This window comes from Bombina bombina, chromosome 3 (assembly GCF_027579735.1).
Source record: "Bombina bombina isolate aBomBom1 chromosome 3, aBomBom1.pri, whole genome shotgun sequence".
In the NCBI taxonomy this organism is placed as follows: domain Eukaryota; kingdom Metazoa; phylum Chordata; class Amphibia; order Anura; family Bombinatoridae; genus Bombina; species Bombina bombina.
Window position 1 is genome coordinate 1,171,366,363 of NC_069501.1, and position 14,285 is coordinate 1,171,380,647.

A 14,285-nucleotide genomic window follows, 5' to 3' on the forward strand; every position below is an offset into this window, starting at 1 on the left:
ATCTTCTATCTTCATCCGATGAGGACCGGCTCCATCCTGAAGACCTCCACCGCGGACCCATCTTCATCCGGCGACGTCCAACTGAAGAATGACGGTTCCTTTAAGGGACGTCATCCAAGATGGCGTCCCTCGAATTCCGATTGGCTGATAGGATTCTGCCAATCGGAATTAAGGTAGGAATATTCTGATTGGCTGATGGAATCAGCCAATCAGATTGAGCTCGCATTCTATTGGCTGATCGGAACAGCCAATAGAATGCAAGCTCAATCTGATTGGCTGATTGGATCAGCCAATCAGATTGAACTTGATTCTGATTGGCTGATTCCATCAGCCAATCAGAATATTCCTACCTTAATTCCGATTGGCTGATAGAATCCTATCAGCCAATCGGAATTCGAGGGACGCCATCTTGGATGATGTCCCTTAAAGGAACCGTCATTCTTCAGTTGGACGTCGCCGGATGAAGATGGGTCCGCGGTGGAGGTCTTCAGGATGGAGCCGGTCCTCATCGGATGAAGATAGAAGATGCCGCTTGGAAGATGATGGTTGCCGGTCCGGATCTACTCTTCTTCCCGGATAGGATGAAGACTTTGGAGCCTCTTCTGGACCTCTTCAGCCGCCGGAAGATGGATCGCCAGCCCCCGTTTGGGTTGGATGAAGATTTTGGAGCCAGGACGGATCGGTGAACCTGGTATGGTGAAGACAAGGTAGGATGATCTTCAGGGGCTTAGTGTTAGGTTTATTTAAGGGGGGTTTGGGTTAGATTAGGGGTATGTGGGTGGTGGGTTGTAATGTTGGGGGGGTATTGCATGTTTTTTTTTACAGGCAAAAGAGCTGAACTACAGGCAAAAGAGCTGTTCAGGGCTGGTAAGGTAAAAGAGCTTTGAACTTTAGTAATTTAGAATAGGGTAGGGCATTTTTTATTTTGGGGGGCTTTGTTATTTTATTAGGGGGCTTAGAGTAGGTGTAATTAGTTTAAAATTGTTGTAAGATTTTCCTTATGTTTGTAAATATTTTTTTATTTTTTGTAACTTAGTTCTTTTTTATTTTTTGTACTTTAGTTAGTTTATTTCATTGTAGTTATTTGTAGATATTGTATTTAATTAATGTATTGATAGAGTAGTGTTAGGTTTAATTGTAGGTAATTGTAGATATTTTATTTAATTAATTTAATGATAGTGTAGTGTTAGGTTTAATTGTAACTTAGGTTAGAATTTATTTTACAGGTAATTTTGTTATTATTTTAACTAGGTAACTATTAAATAGTTCTTAACTATTTAATAGCTATTGTACCTGGTTAAAATAATTACAAAGTTACCTGTAAAATAAATATTAATCCTAAAATAGCTACAATGTAATTATAATTTATAGTGTAGCTATATTAGGATTTAATTTACAGGTAAGTATTTAGCTTTAAATAGGAATAATTTATTTAATAAGAGATAATTAATTTTGTTAGATGTAAATTATATTTAATTTAGGGGGGTGTTAGTGTTAAGGTTAGACTTAGCTTTAGGGGTTAATACATTTATTAGAATAGCGGTGAGCTCCAGTCGGCAGATTAGGGGTTAATAATTGAAGTTAGGTGTCGGCGATGTTAGGGAGGTCAGATTAGGGGTTAATACTATTTATTATAGGGTTAGTGAGGCGGATTAGGGGTTAATAACTTTATTATAGTAGCGCTCAGGTCCGGTCGGCAGATTAGGGGTTAATAAGTGTAGGCAGGTGGAGGCGACGTTTTGGGGGGCAGATTAGGGGTTAATAAATATAATATAGGGGTCGGCGATGTTAGGGCAGCAGATTAGGGGTACATAGGGATAATGTAAGTAGCGGCGGTTTACGGAGCGGCAGATTAGGGGTTAATAATAATATTCAGGGGTCAGCGATAGTGGGGGCAGCAGATTAGGGGTTAATAAGTGTAAGGCTAGGGGTGTTTAGACTCGGGGTACATGTTAGGGTGTTAGGTGCAGACGTAGGAAGTGTTTCCCCATAGCAAACAATGGGGCTGCGTTGGGAGCTGAACGCGGCTTTTTTGCAGGTGTTAGGTTTTTTTTCAGCTCAAACAGCCCCATTGTTTCCTATGGGGGAATCGTGCACAAGCACGTTTTTGAGGCCGGCCGCTTGCGTAAGCAACTCTGTTATCGAGAGTTGAAGTTGCGTTAAATATGCTCTACGCTCCTTTTTTGGAGCCTAACGCAGCCTTTATGTGGACTCTCAATACCAGAGTTATTTTTATGGTGCGGCCAGAAAAAAGCCGGCGTTAGCTTTTCGGGTCGTTACCGACAAAACTCTAAATCTAGCCGTAAGTGCCTCTATCCACTGAGGCACTTAGCACACAAGCAGAGCATCGGAAGCTTGTCCGATTGCTTCCGATGCTCTGCTACACTGCCGGGCTCCACGTGGAGCAAAATCGGAAGTGATCACTCGTGGGGGAATGATCAATCCTCACTCGTGGGGGAATGATCAATCCGGTCCTGGCACTCAGGAACAGTATTGCAGGATGCTTCGACATCGAGGCATCGTTGCAATACTGTTAGAGTGGCTGGAAGCGATCTCGATCCAGTGCTCAGTTTAGCCGAGGACGTACGCCGTACGTCCTCAGTCGTTAACTGTATTTTTTTTGAGGATGTACGGCGTATGGTGTCAGTCGTTAAGGGGTTAAATTTCCTTTTGCGTTTTCCCTGCAGCATGGGAAAAGCAGACAGTGCCTCAGATACCGCAGAAGATACCTGGGCAGCATTATCTTGCAAAGTAACTCCAGACGGAGCATGAGAGGAAACGCAGGGCACTGCATGTGCAGATGAATAGGATTGGGACGCTTGAGGAGACAGCTGCGGCACATCTGAAACAGGAGGCTACTGAACCGCATCCACATTAGCTAATGAGGGCTCAGGGTCAAAAAGTCTATTTCTATAAGCTAAAGTTCTTTCAATACATGAAGAACAAAAAGGTACTGAGGGTTCCACCTGGCATCAAAACATAAGCTACAGGTAACATCCTGCACAGTCATAATACATAAAAAAAGAAGCAAATAAAAAATGTAACCTTTTTTTTTTTTATCTTTTAACAAAGGATATAATACAGAACCAAAAAAAAATCTTAAATAAATGTTCCCTTTAAATTACCAAATCAAGAAAACATACCCCAGACAACAAGCTACACCTCAGCAGAATTACTGAGGTGCCCTACTTGTCCTGCAACCTGCAGCAAACTGAGGAAAAAAACGATCCCATTTACAATCCGGATTTCCAGACAAGCAAAAACAGCAAGAAGCATTCAAAACAGCATCTGAAATATGCGCACCTCACTCTTACAGGAAGTGAAGAAAAGCGCCAAAAAACTCTGACATCACAGAATTAGAACCTCCCTAAAAGGGGCGGTCTTACAGCTGACAAAAAAGCCTTTTTTAAAAAAAACAAAACAAACAACTTTCTTGAAAAACAGGCTTAAAAACAAACAATAAACCCCCCCCCCCAAAAGTACATAATCCGTTACTAAAAACGGATCCTCACTGAGCCATCAATAAGATAAATAACTCCTCACCCTAACAGTGCCTGCAAAAACTGCCATAAACACCTGCTCCCTGACAGGAATAATAAAAAACACCCTCCTGCAGCGTTTCAGCTGAATAAGTGCCACAGTTTTTCCTGCTACATAGAAAAATAAAACTGGCACTTACCTTAATATTTATCTGTCTGGCAGTAGGACAGCTCACTTGGTTTGAGAGGATGCACCTCCTCCTTGCACCGCAGGCAAAGAGAATGACTGGGGTTTATGGTCAAGGGAAGTGACATATATAGCAGCTTTGCTGTAGTGCTCTTTGCCTCCTCCTGCTGGCCAGGAGTGATATTCCCACTAGTAATTGATGATTCCGTGGACACATCATATCTTAGTAAAGAAAGAGCTAAATGCCATTTTAAGGGCAATGCCCAAACAAATGCCCTTTTCAGGGCAATGGGTAGGTTAGGTTTTTTTAGATAGTTTTTTTTTATTTTGTTGGTTCAAGGGGGTGGGGGTTTGTAATGTTAGTGGGTCTTTGTAAATTTTTTTTCAGGTAAAAGAGCTTTTTAACTTAGGGCAATGCCCTACAAAAGGCCCTTTTAAGGGTTAATGGTAGTCTATTCTAGATTAGGTTTTTTATTTTAGGGTGTTTTTTTTTTTTAAATGGGTATTAGAATATGAATGTTTTATTATTTTTGATAATATCGGCTAGATTACGAGTTGTGCGTTAGGGTAAAAAAGCAGCGTTAAGAGGTCCTAACACTGCTTTTTTACGCCCGCTGGTATTACAAGTCTTGAAGGTTTAGGATCACCACACACTTTTTTGGCCTTACCGCAAAACATCTTACGTAAACTTCGTAAAGTCTTTTTTCTATGAGACTTCCATAGCGCTAATATTACGAGTCTGTCCTGGGAGGCCAAAAAGTGAGCGGTACACCCTACCCCGTCAAGAGTCCTAACACATTTAAAAGTCAGTAGTTAAGAGTTTTATGGTACAACGCCGTAACATAAAACTCATAACTAAAGTGCTAAAAAGTACACTAACACCCATAAACTACCTATTAACCCCTAAATCGAGGCCCCCGCATAGCAAATACTAAAATAAAAATTTTAACCCCTAATCTGCTGCTCTGGATACCGCCGCCACCTAGATTATATTTATGAACCCCTAATCTGCTGACCCCAACATCGCCGACACCTACATTTTATTTATTAACCCCTAATCTGCCACCCGCAATGTCGCCGCAACCAACCTACACTTTTTAACCCCTAATCTGCTGCCCCAACATCGCCGCCACTATAATAAACATATTAACCCCCAAACCACCGAACTCCCGCTTCACAAACATTAGTTAAATATTATGAACCCCTAATCTGCCGGCCCTAACATCACCGCCACCTACTTACATTTATTAACCCCTAATCTGCCGCCCCCAATGTCGCTGCCACTATATTAAAGTTATTAACCCCTAAACCTAAATCTAACCCTAAACCTAACACCCCCTAACTTAAATATATTTAAATAAATCTAAATAAATATTCCTATCATTAACTACATTATTCCTATATAAAACTAAATACTTACCTATAAAATAAACCCTAAACTAGTTACAATATAACTAATAGTTACATTGTAGCTAGCTTAGGATTTATTTTTATTTTACAGGCAAGTTTGTATTTATTTTAACTAGGTAGAATAGTTATTAAATAGTTATTAACTATTTAATAACTACCTAGCTAAAATAAACACAAAAGTACCTGTAAAATAAAACCTAACCTAAGTTACACTAACACCTAGCACTACACTACAATTAAATAAATTAACTAAATTAAATACAATTACCTAAATTAAATTAAATTAGCTAAAGTACAAAAAAAACACACTAAATTACAGAAAATAATAAACAAATTACAGATATTTAAACTAATTACACCTAATCTAAAGCCCCCCAAAATAAAAAAAAATCCTAGCCTAAACTAAACTACTAAACTAGAATTCTATCAGCCAATCCAAATTAAGGTAGAAAAAATCCTATTGGTTGATGCAATCAGCCAATAGGATTGAAGTTCAATCCTATTGGCTGATCCAATCAACCAATAGGATTGAGCACACATTCTACTGGCTGATTGGAACAGCCAATAGAATGCGAGCTCAATCCTATTGTAGGTAGGTGGCGGCGACATTGGGGGTGGCAGATTAGAGGTTAATAAATATAATGTAGGTGTCGGCAATGTTGAGGTCAGCAGATTAGGGGTTCATACATATTATGTAGGTGGCGGCGGTGTCCGGAGCGGCAGATTAGGGGGTTTTATAATATAATGCAGGTGTCGGCGGCGGCAGATTAGTGGTTAATACGTGTAGGATTAGGGGTGTTTATACTCGGGGTTCATGTTAGGGTGTTAGGTGTAAACATAACTTTTATTTTCCCATAGGAATCAATGGGGCTGGGTTAGGGGCTGAGTTAAGGAGTTTTAAGCTTCTTTTTTGCAGGTGTTAGACTTTTTTTCAGCCGGCTCTCCCCGTTGATTCCTATGGGTAAATCGTGCACGAGCACGTTACACCAGCTCACCGCTGACTTAAGCAGTGCTGTTATTGGAGTGCGGTAATGAGCAAAATTTTGCTCAATGCTCACTTCTTGTCTTTGTGTTTCTGAAAAACTCGTAATACCAGCACTGTAGGTAAGTGAGTGGTGAGGGAAAACTGCTCGTTAGCACCGCACAGCCTCTAACACAAAACTCGTAATCTAGGTGTATGTTTGTTATTTTGTGCAATGTTTTTTTTTTCATTTTGGAGTGGGTTTTTATTTTTAGATTAGAGCTTGGGCAGCAAAAGAGCTAAATGCCCTTTTAAGGGCAATGCCCATACAAATGCCCTTTTCAGGGCAATGGGTATATTAGGTTTTACTTTATTTTTATTTTGTGGGCTTGGGGGATGGGGGTTTGTATACTGTTAGGGGGTGTTTGTTTTTCTTTTGTAGGAAAAGAGCTATTATCTTTAGGACAATGCCCTAAAAAAGGCCGTTTTAAGGGCCCCCAAAAGGCATTTTTAAGGGCCCTTTTTAGTTTATTATAGATTAGATTTGTTTTTATTTTGGGGTGTTTTTTTTTTTTAAAGGGTATTAGAATAGGAATAATTTTTATTGTTTTGTATAATTTCGTTTTTTTTTTTTTGTAATGGTGGGTTTTTTATCTTTTCTATTTTTAGTGTTTTTTATTTTTTGTAATGTTAGGTTTTAGTGTAAGGTAGTTTAGGTTTTATTTCCCAGGTAAGTTTGCATTTATTTTAACTATAAATACAAATAAATACAAATAAATACAAACTTACCTGTGAAATAAAAATAAAACCTAAGCTAGCTACAATATAGCTATTCGTTATATTGTAGCTAATTTACGGCTAGATTACGAGTTGTGCGTTAGGGTAAAAAGCAGCGTTAAGAGGTCCTAACGCTGCTTTTTTACACCCGCTGGTATTACGAGTCTTTAAGGTTTAGGGTCACCGCACACTTCTTGGCCTTACCGCAAAACGACTTACGTAAACTTCGTAAAGTCTTTTTTCTAGGGGACTTCCATAGCGCCGGTATTACGAGTCTGTCCTGGGAGGCCAAAAAGTGAGCGGTACACCCTCTCCTGTCAAGAGTCCTACCGCATTTAAAAGTCAGTAGTTAAGAGTTTTATGGTACAACGCCGTAACATAAAACTCATAACTAAAGTGCTAAAAAGTACACTAACACCCATAAACTACCTATTAACCCCTAAACCAAGGCCCTCATCGCAAACACTAAAATTAAATTATTAACCCCTAATCTGCCTCTCTGGACATCGCCACCACCTACATTATATTTATGAACCCCTAATCTGCTGCCTCCAACATCGCCGCCACCTACATTATATTTATTAACCCCTAATCTGCCTTCCCCAATGTCGCCGCAACCTACCTACACTTTTTAACCCCCTGCTGCCCCCAACGTCACTGCCACTATATTAAAGTTATTAACCCTTAAACCTAAGTCTAATCCTAAACCTAACACCCACTAACTTAAATATAATTTAAATAAATCTAAATAAATATTCATATCCTTAACTACATTATTCCTATTCAAAACTAAATACTTACCTATAATATAAACCCTAAGCTAGATACAATATAACTAATAGTTACATTGTAGCTATCTTAGGATTTATTTTTATTTTGCAGGCAAGTTTGTATTTATTTTAACTAGGTAGAATAGTTATTAAATAGTTATTAACTATTTAATAACTACCTAGCTAAAATAAATACAAAAGTACCTGTAAAATAAAACCTAATCTAAGTTACACTAACACCTAACACTACAATATAATTAAATAAATTAACTAAATTAAATACTATTACCTAAATTAAATTAAATTAGCTAAAGTACAAAAAAACCCCAATAAATTACAGAAAATAATAAACAAATTACAGATATGTAAACAAATTACACCTAATCTAATTAAAATAAATAAAGCCCCCCAAAATAAAATTAAAAAACCCTAGCCTAAACTACCAATAGCCCTTAAAAAGGCTTTTTGCGGGACATTGCCCCAAAGTAATCAGCTCTTTTACCTGTAATACAAACAACCCCCCCAACAGTAAAACCCACCACCCACACACCCAACCCCCTAAATAAAATACTATAAAAAAAACCTAAGCTCCCTATTGCCCTGAAAAGGGCATTTGGATGGGCATTGCCCTTAAAAGAGCAGTTAGCTCTTTTGCCGCCCAAACCCTAACCTACAAATAAAACCCACCCAATACACTCTTAAAAAAACCTTACACTAACCCCCTGAAGATCGACTTACCAGGAGACGTTTCATCCAAGCCAGGCCGAAGTCCTCAACGAAGCCAGGAGAAGTCTTCATCCAAGCCGGACGAAGTGGTCCTCCAGACGGCATCTTCTATCTTCATCCATCCGGCGCGGAGCGGGTCCATCTTCAAGACATCCGACGCGGAGCATTCTCTTCATCCAACGACTAAAGCTGAATGAAGGTACCTTTAAGTGACATCATCCAAAGAGAGGGAGGTCTAAGGAGTGCCTAAAGAAAGGCAAAGGATTATGTATTCACAATATATGTTCATGATAAAACATTTATTTAAAGATTTAAAACTAACTTATGTGTAATACCAATATTCACAAAATATTCACACAATATATTCACAAAGTATAGATATTCACACAATGTTCACAAAATATAAAATCAATCATGGATCCATGTTGTTAACAATATAATACATTTAAAACATATAACATGTTAAAACCATATACAGTGGCGTCACTAGGGTTGGTGTCACCCGGTGCGGTAAGTTATGGTGTCACCCCCCCCAGAAAGCAGACACACACAAAAACACAGGCAAACACACATACAAACACTCAGACACACTTAAAACATACTCAGATGCACACACAAACACTCAGAAACACACTCAGACACACACACAAAAACACACACACAAAAACACTGAGACACACACACACACACAAAAACTCAGACACACACATACAAAATATGTAAACTGCACTGCATTAATTATAAAGCTCATGCCTAGAGCTGCTCCCTGGCTCAGCAGAGCATCAAATGAAAGATAAACAGAGCACTCTAAAAATAAATCACTAAAGAAAAGTTTTAGGTGAAAACTATGAAAATTCTGCTCTCTGACTCTGTTCCAAGTCTGTCAGTGCACAGCCCCGGGCCGGGTGCCTACCGCTTCTTATGGCCAATCACCTCTGCACTCTGCCCACCCCCAGACCCCCGCCCGCCCTCCTACCTGTTCAGTGTGCACTTAGTGTACCATAACCGTAATGGTCTGGTGGGCATCATACGTGGCTCCTTCACTTTAAAGACAGTGTCAAACAGTCATGCGGTCAGGTGCCAGGCATCCCCTCATGATTTGCCAGTTCCCGTTTAGAGAGACAGCACAGCAGTGAGTGACTCCACTGCTCCACATGTCACTGAGCAGTGAGCACAGATAGGCAGGCAGGTTTAGGCTAGCAGCGCAACTTTGCAAGCCCCACGGCATGCCCACAACATTCATAGCGAAATTGGGCAGGGGAGAAGCAAAGTACAAACAAGCAAAAGCAGCCGGGAAAACTATTTGTTGAAATTGCAGCACTGGCCCAAGGGGCAAAAAAATTGTGTGTCTACATCTTCCCCAGTCCCACCAATGTTCACAAATGCCAGCCCCTCTAATAAAAAAAAATCTATGCATCTCAACATTGTATTTCTTTGAATTTCTTTTTTTTTTTTTGGTGTCACCCCCTGGTGGGTTTCACCCGGGTGCGGCCCGCCCCCCCCCCCCGCCCCCCCCTAGTGACGCCACTGACCATATAAAACATATAGTTAAGGTGGTTATAAAATATAGTTGAGGTAGTGATGAAAATTGTATGGCTAATTAAGCATTAAACCTGTCTGGTATGATGATGACAGATTTGTCCCTTAGTCCAATGTATAAAGGAACTTGCGGATAGTGAGTCTTAAAATCCTTACTTGAAAAATTGTGAGTGATCAGATGAACTGTGTAGAACATCCAAAAATGTGTATATCAACAATGTTTAAAAAAAAATATAAAAAACAAAACACCAGAGATATGTGCTTTAAAAATGTGTTTGAAAAATTGTGTTTGCAAACTAATAAAAAATAAAAAATAATAAAAATAAATATAGACTGAAAAAACTGTGTTTCTCCTTATAGATAAGTCTCCAAGTGGTATATGTGGGTTGATAGAAGAAATCTTCCAATTCAAATCCTGTAGGTGAAAAAATACAACATAGTGCAATAATGCTTAAATAATATCACAAATAATTGAAATAAGGCTTACCATAAAGTGTCAACGCGTTTCGGCCCTTCCTTAGGCCTTTATCAAGACTATACTTATGGTAAGCAATGTTAGCCTGCTTTGTAGTTTATAATAACCAATCAATAGTACTAATAATTTGCGCCAAAAAGTGACCTCTTTTTGACCCGGAAGTAGTACTTGCTTGGTACTTCCTTCCCGTTTGGTGTGTGTTTACATTTGCCATTTAACCGTATTTACCTTTATATCATTACATTCCTTGTTCCCTACTTACAATTGGGGCAGATTCTTCATTTCGCTTCCTCAAATTATTCATAAACTTAAAAGTTGAAAGGACAGTACTAAAAAGTACTGATTTAGTTAATAATAGTAATATTATTTAGATTTTTTTAAAAATAATATTTAAGTTAGGGGGGTGTTAGGGTTAGGGTTAGACTTAGGTTTAGGGGTTAATAACTTTATTATAGTGGTGGCGGCAGATTAGGGGTTAATACATTTAATAGGCTAGACTAGAATAATACCAGCGCTGTATGTATGTGCGCAGCGAGAGAAAACTGCTCATTAGCACCGCATAGCCTCTAACGCAAAAATCGTAATCTAGCCGTTAGGTAATATTTCACAGGTAAGTATTTAGTTTTAAATAGGTATTATTTAGTTAATAATTGTAAGTTTAATTTAGCTCTATTTTAATTATGTTAAAGTTAGGGGATATTAGGGTTAGGGTTACGGTTAGATTTAGGGTTAGTGTTAGTCTTAGGATTACGTTAGGGTTAGGTTTAGGGGTTAATATAGTTTAATTTAGGTTGTTGCGATGTGGGGGCTGGTGGTTTAGGGGTTAATAGGTTTATTTAGTGGTAGTGATGTGGGAGGTCAGAGGTTTAGGGATTAATAGCTTTATTTAGTTGTGGCGATGTCGGGTAGCGGCAGAATAGGGGTTAATAGATTTATTATAGTGTGGGCGATGTTGGGGTGCAGGGGAATAGGGGTTAATAACTTTAGTTTAGTGGCGGCGATATTGAGAGCAGTAGATTGTGGTTAATAGCTTTATTTAGGTTGCGACGATATCGGGGCAGCAGATTAGGGGTTAATAATATTATATACACACGGAAAGTCCCCCTTTAAACAGCTCCAAACAAGTACACGTTTCATCCGGGAAGGTCAATATGAAAAGGTGCAGAGAGTACCCAGCACTATGACTCCAAGTGACCAAAGGCTTCAATGTGCGGCTATCGGATTGTTCACCACAATACCTTGTACCGGTCCTCCACTACAATGCGGGTCCCCGTGCCTGCAAATCCCTTATCGCCACACTGACAAGTGTTCTAACAGGGCTAAGCATGCATCCGTAGGTTTGTAGCAGCTCCAGGTAAGTGGAGAGTAAGCAGAACTTGCGGAGGCGTGTACTATGACGTAAGTGCCATGTAGGTCCGGGAAACGCCGAGGTTTAAGCTGGAGCGGTAATAGGATTGACAAACAGCAGAAGAAACCAGCAAACCTTCCAGGCGTTTTACATCAAAATAGATTTATTAACAGGAGAAATCGGATAAACAATTTAAAAATACAAAAGTCCCAGCATCTAGGATTGAGAAAAAAATATGTCCTACGCGTTTCAGCATTATACTGCCTTAGTCATGGACACCAATAATATAATATTATGTAGGTGCCGGCGATGTCGGTGGGTGGCACATTAGGGGTGTTTAGACTTGAGGTTTATGTTAGGGTGTTAGGTTTAATGTTATTTTTTTTTCCCCATAGACATCATGGGGCTGCGTTATGGAGCTTTTCATTCTGCGATTGCAGGTGTTAACTTTTTTCTGACCCGCTCTCCCCATTGATGTCTATGATGAAAGCGCGCACAAGCACGTCAAAACAGGGCTTGTTTTTGGTGCGGTATGGAGCTTAAAAGCACTATATCACACGCACAAGCCGGCTTTTTTAAAACTTGTAATGGCTGCGCTATAGGGGGGGTTAAATAACGCAACTTTTGTTGCATTCCTTAATTTCCCTATAGCGCGCATAACTCAGAATCTAGCTGTATGCCTTTTCAATAATATTACAAAAAAAAAATTGTGATGCATGTGCTAGTGCTAATCCATCAATAATGCATATAGTCCTAGAAAACAAACACCATATGCCAATAGAAAGTTTTATAGTGAAATTTTAGAAAGAAACATACTAAACAATGTTTAGAGCACAAGGACGGACTAGGACCAAAAATAGTCCCTGGCATTTTAAGGAAGAGCAGCTCTCCAAGTAGTTATTTAACCATACACCAAAACTGACAAGTACTGTATAATGTACTAGTTAGATTTACCAAAATATTTAAGGTTGTTATCATTCTGTCAATGTTTTGTAAGTTGGTTGTAATTAAACAGTAATAAAGTTAAATCTATCCATCGAGGATTATTTTTACCTACATTCTGAGTCGTAAAGAAAACTCTCCTTAACGGTATCACTACTTCTAGGCTTAATGTTGACTCAGTTTACTGGATCATTTTAAGGGTTGCGGCCTACTACCTAACCCCCTGGCAGGACACCTTAGTGTCTCTGTCGTTACAGAGCAATGAAAACCCGCAAGACACTGCAAGATCTCTAAGTATTTATGTCTACTTAACATTTCAACGCACACCTAACCTGTTTATCCTAACATTATTGGCTACTTGACAGTACCTAAGATAACCATGGAATCAGCTGTTCTGGAGGAGCTCAGCGATCTTCTGGACTTTTATCACGTTGTCTTCATGGAGACGGCAAAAGAAGCACTGAGCCCATCTACAGATGAAAGCCCGGCTGAAGATCTACATAGGGTCTCCCCTCCTGTGCCAGATAGTTTCGTACCCCAGCGGCTGCCACGTACCAGCTGTAGCAAAACACAGGATTTGGAGAATGCAAGCTATAAGTCGTCTTCTGAGGCCTACCTCCTAAACGGTGGTCAAGGAGCGACCCCTGCCACTATCCTTCAAGATTCTCACCGAGGATCGGTAAACAACTCACTTGTTCCCATAAGAAACTTGATACATGCCCTGGCTCCCACTGACTGTAATATAAGCTATGAAAAAGTAAGTACAACTTTACCCTATGAAAGATCCCTAAGTCCCTCTAGTGTGGAGCCTCCAAGCATTCAAGGAGAATTATGTGCTAAGGAGAAATTTTTAACAAAAAAACCCCGCCATTACAGAAATCCAGAATGCTGGCCAACGATCAGCGGGACCTACTATAGAAATAACCATGCCTCAACTAGCCGAGTTCTGGATTCCTGCTATATACACCGATGGTTGACATAGCAGGTGTGACCCAGGAGGAACATTCATTATGTTCAGGGACTAAGCTTGTCACTTTATCCTGATAAGGTTTGTACATGAAGCGCTACAGTTGACATGGTAATCCCGCTATATCTTTGTGCACCTAGGGCCCGATCCGATATGCAGCGTCGCCCGCAAAACTGGCGACGCCAAATTTTGCTCTGGTTTGGTATCCTATACATTGTGTAACATAGAAGTTACGCTCATATATTTCCCCCTTCGGCCGTAGTTTTTCCCCCCATAGACTGATATACAAAACCCACGAAGTTTGGTATCCAATATACAGCGTAAGGACTTACGTGGCAAAAATGGAGAAATCTTACTCCATTTTCACCTCGCCACAAAATGCAGGCGTAGCAAGCCTTACGCTGAGTATTAGAGCACCGTAACTCCCTAAAATGCCTGCAAAATAAAACCTAACATCTAACGCATGCGCAATGTCTATCTACCTGTCAACCACAATCCCCCACCGCAATACGTAATAAACTGTTTAACCCCTAAACCGCCACTCCCGGACCCTGCCGCCACCTATAATAAATATATTACCCCCTAATCTGACCCCCCTACACCGCCGCCACCTATATTATATGTATTACCCCCTAATCTGACCCCCCTACACTGCCGCCACCTATATTAAATATATTAACCCCTAATCTGACCCCCCTACACCG